Source organism: Mytilus galloprovincialis, chromosome 4 (assembly GCF_965363235.1).
Source record: "Mytilus galloprovincialis chromosome 4, xbMytGall1.hap1.1, whole genome shotgun sequence".
NCBI classification, from domain to species: Eukaryota; Metazoa; Mollusca; class Bivalvia; order Mytilida; family Mytilidae; genus Mytilus; species Mytilus galloprovincialis.
The window spans coordinates 50,313,234-50,318,408 of NC_134841.1; the positions used below are offsets into that span (position 1 = coordinate 50,313,234).

Consider the following 5,175-nt stretch of genomic DNA (forward strand, 5'->3'; position numbering starts at 1 on the left):
TCTCACGAGACATACTCGGACGAATATTGTTTTGTTTTGTTTGTAAATATGTAAATAAAAACATCCCTAAAAATACAATGTTCAAAGTTCAAGTTAGAAATAAAATACATAAAGATGTCACTTTACAACTAAAATATTTTGGTGCTAAAATTCCTACGCCTACATGCACATGTATAACACATACACAAGAAGACAATCAATTCCTGTTATACTTTTATGACTAGGGAATTATTATACACACAATATACATGAATACAACAACTCATAAGTATAAACATATACACATAAAGAAAATCATTATAATGATAATTAATGAAGTATTTAAAACCAGATAAAATCAATATATAGTGGAAAAATGTTTTGTAACTATTTGCTTGGAAGAACTGTCTCAAGAGTTATACTTTGGACACTATAATAAAGGAGAACTATTCAAAACAAAATACATGATCATGTAAAAGTTAGAGTATATAAAAAGAAACTTGACACTCTGGGTAGAGTGAAGCTAGGTTTTCAAAATATTTCCAACCAGAATTCTATGAAACACAAGCAAAATTTAATTATAAGGCATCATGCTACAAAATACATAAACACAACACTTTTAATTGGCAGAGAAAACTAGTGTATCTTTTTGGTTGGGGTTCAAAAGTGTAAAGAAAAGAAGTTCAAGCCTCAGAAGCCAACTTTCTGAAAATCCATTTTTTTATACATGACCCAAAGACTGAAAATAAAAATCCTATTTTTGTCAAGTCAAAAAATGGGTCATTTCCTGATATGTAACTATTTGACATGGCTAAAAGTAACATTAGACAGTAGCAACGTCATTACCTCCCCTGTTACTGTATCATATGCCCTTCACAGCAAACTTATATCATTCTCCCTATAGATCTTGAGGAACCTTAGCTTTCAAAAAGTTACAGTAAGATAAGTTATCATTTAAAGGTGCATAAACTAAAATTTATAAAGTATTTTACCCTTATAACAATACTTGGTCGTGTGTTGTAGTAATTTATTAGAATGATCTACTAAATGGTGAAGTGATAAGTAAACTTTAAAAAGAATGTTAAATAAAATTTGTTGAATAACTTTTTAATCAAATTTTGCAGAGGTACATGCTTCCAATTGGCTTCCCTCAGAGTTACATACTTCTAATTGGGACCTCTCTGCCAGGGGTACTGCTTCTAAATAGCTTTAGCAGACAGAGGTATATATGTACTGCTTCCAATCAGCTTCGCAACAAGACAGAGGGTGTGCTCCCAATTAGCTTCACTAAGAGGTACGTACTTCCAATTGGCTTCGCTCAGACAACCATACTACTTCCTGTGATGTAATGGTATGGATTTGCAAGTATATACTACTTCTATTGTTGAAACGGTACATAATTGCAATTAATTGTCGTCCAAATTTGCAAAAACATATTTTATTTAACATTCTTAATCCAGTTTACTGTCATAGCTTCACTCACTCTCTATTTGTAAAACAGTTCATTTATAATTACTCTGGTAGTGCTAAAATTACAATAGTTATACAGTTTAATCCATCAAAAAACATGTATATGATACAAGAAGAAGTATGCAAGATTTATATGAACTGTTCATATTGGAAACTGTTTGGTAGAGTTAGAAAGACCCAAAAGGAAATATGGTCTCTCTTGGTCTTCTTCAGACTTGCAGTAAAATACATGTAAAAGTAAGGTATCTGTTTGGTAGTGCATGATACTCAGGCAGGATAAACAGATTGGCAGTCATGTCCTGTCAGAATGGGGATTTTAAATCTTATGTCTCCTGAAGAGAGAGCGCCCAGCTGTCAACATGTTAAGAATCTTCACAACATCTCTAATTTAGGAGTATGTAGAGTAATCACACATTTATATCCTTCAGCCACAGTAATTAATATCTGAAAAAGAATAACACTTTTCAATTTTCTGTCATATTTTCAGAAACTGTAATAGGCAACAAGTAGCAATTAAACTGGGAATAACTTTATTTCTTTATTGAAATTTTTGAAAAGCACTTTACGCCAGTATGGGCCAATGGCTTAAAACATTATACAATTAAACTATTCAAGAGAAACTTTTCAAAATAATAGTTTTTCCCTTCCTAAAACTTGACATGTCAATCCAGAAAACATTAAATTGTAAAAACATTATAAAAATCATGGGAATTTACATGATCTTAAATAGAAAATTTCATAAATCTATAAATCAGTTCTTACTTTTAAAAGTCATTTCATATAGCAATTTCCAACATCAATCTGCACAGACAAGCTGTAATGCTTACCTGAAAAATGAAATGCTTAGTCATTGAAAATAGTAAAAAAAGAATCACTGTTGGTATACTTATATGTACATTACATAGAAATAGGTGATATATATACGTATCAAGGTGAAAGAAGATGCAGAGAACACATCAATGTGGCAATAATTGCTTCAATCCACTTCATTTGAACTTTGGTGGATAGTTGTCTCATTAGCAATCATACCTTATTTTTATAACTATACGTGGGAAAACAATCCAATTAGGTACAGGAGCTTTCTGTAAATGAGTCTCGATCAGAGGAGTTGTATTCAGAAGTTTTCTCATGATCACAATACTTAAAATTGTGAAAGACTTTCCATAACTTCTTTCAAAATTGTCAAATTAAAATGGTGGTACATTATGGTCAACTACACGTGACGGAAAACAATTTGACCAAGTATGATGGCTTTCCATCTTATCCCAGACCCTCGACTTTCCTGTGTCATGCTAATAAAAAATCAGCCAGTCCTACTTCACCCTTAGACTTCTATGAAAACCACATGTCTAGTTTTTGTCTAAAATGTCACAGGCTTAACAAAATTTAAGGGCATTTACGTGATCTGTAATTAACAAATAACAGTCTATTATTTGAACTTGGAACTATTTTTAATTATGACATTTGCATTATTTCTTCTGCTTGAAATTTAAAATAAATTCCATGGTTATTTGGTATTATAATTTTTGAGCGATTCTTGATTAAGTTCATAAACCTATGCAATGGTTCTTTCTTAAAGGGTTTATGTTGATAACATTTGTTTAAATAGAGGAATTATATACAGACTTGTGTATTAAGACGTCTTAACACACTGATAAAATATCTATTATTGTGTGTTGCACTTTAATTAATGGTAAATGTGCAAAATTACAAAACTGGGTGTTGCCTTATAGATCATTCATATATACGTACTTGTATTTAAGATATATTATACCACAAGTCTTACTCCCCTTCATGAAAACATTGGCACTGTTTTATAACCTAAAAAGGAATTTAAATTGACACAAATTATATTTTTACAAATTTGTCAAATTGCCAGCCTAAATTTTTCTTAATCTATTCTGTATTCTGATTGCATAATAGTGAGTTATCTCCCACTGAAAGAAACATTCTTGCTGTTTATTGTACTAGTCTCTCTTGAGATCAAAAATCAGAATTTACTTTTCATGGTATAAAATTTTATTCATGTACCTGAAAAACATTTATCAAACTGATAAATATCTATTTTAATGTGCTGTAAATGTGCAAAATAACAAAAATGTGTGTTGCCTTATAGATAATCCTTATAGACTATCACTTTTTTTCAGATAATGTGCAGAATTGATTGGCTTGAATATACTTGCATTATTTCTTTCATGACAAAGCCTCAGACTTGATTGAAGATCAATGTAATAATTAATCTTCTTTCCAGCTGCCATCCTTGCTGCTTGATTGCTTACATGGCAAAGCCTCGGACTTGGTTGAAGATCTAAGTAAACATCTTGTAATAAAGTTGCTACTCATCTGCCATCTCGACTGAAATTTAGGACTGGCTGGCTACTGGAACATATACTAAAATTATAAATTAGATTATATTTAGAAGACTGCTGTTGGTCAATATAAATGAAAAAGACATTCCTGCAAGCTTCATATCCTGACCTGCATCAATGGAGTCATTTTTATGCGTCTTATTTGGTGAACAATACACTTTATCGCTTTTTAGTCAAATCAGGGAAAAACAATCATTTATACAACTTCCTGTTTGGTTCATACCGCCAAAAATAGAGGTCATCAGTAGTGAGCTGAGGGAGGAAAAACTTCAAAAGTCTAGAACCTTTAGTCAACAAAAAAAACATTTGAACTCTTACAACTTTAAGCCTAGTGCAAATTTTTTCCTTGTAAACTTATTATATGATGATAAAATTTGTTTAAATAGAGGAATTATATACGTACTTGTATTTAAGATATATTATACCACAAGTCTTACTCCCCTTCATGAAAACATTAGCACTGTTTTATAACCTAAAAAGGAATTAAAATTGACACGAATTATATATTTTACAAATTTGTTAAATTGCCAGCCTAAATTTCTATTAATCTATTCTGTATTCTGATTGCGTAATAGTAAGTTATCTCCCACTGAAAGAAACTTTCTTGCTGTTTATTGTACTAGTCTCCCTTAAAGTAAAAATGCTATCAGGATTGACTTTTCATGGTATAAAATTTTATTCATGTACCTGAAAAACATTTATCAAACTGATAAATATCTATTCTTGTGTGTTGTAAATGTGCAAAATAACAAAAATGTGTGTTGCCTTTTAGATAATCCTTATAGACTATCACTTTTTTTCAGATAATGTGCAGAATTAATTGGCTTGAATATACTTGCATTATTTCTTTCATGACAAAGCCTCAGACTTGGTTGAAGATCAATGTAATAATTAATCTTCATTCCAGCTGCTATCCTTGCTGCTTGATTGCTTACATGGCAAAGCCTTGGACTTGGTTGAAGATCTAATTCATCTTCCATGGAGTTGCTACCCATCTGCCATCTTGACTGAAACTTGGGACTGGCTGGCTACAGGAACATAAACTAAAATTATAAATTAGATTATATTTAAAAGACTGCTGTTGCATGGTCAATACAAATGAAAAAGACATTCCTTCAAGCTTCATATCCTGACCTGAATCAATGGGGCCATTTTCAGGGTCTTATTTGGTGAACAATTGTAATTTTGTTGGAACTTCATTTGGTGGTTTAGCCAAAGCCTGCACACAAGTCTTTACAATGACATCGGTGTGATCAATTCAAAATTTTAGAACCTTAAGTCAACAAAAAACACCCCCATTTGACCTCAAATTTACAACTTTAAGCCTAGTGCAATTACCTCTTTTCCCTGTTAACTT

General features: G+C 31.4%; 1 long non-coding RNA gene across 1 annotated transcript; it reads right to left on the bottom strand.

Annotated features, from left to right (window-relative positions):
- Positions 1 to 492: 492 nt before the first annotated feature.
- On the bottom strand, positions 493 to 3,264 carry LOC143072363 (uncharacterized). Its single transcript, XR_012977150.1, has 3 exons — positions 3,202 to 3,264; positions 2,212 to 2,276; positions 493 to 1,893 (listed from the first exon to the last, which is right to left on the bottom strand). It is a non-coding gene; the product is annotated as an uncharacterized LOC143072363 (long non-coding RNA).
- Between the last annotated feature and the right edge of the window lie 1,911 nt (positions 3,265 to 5,175).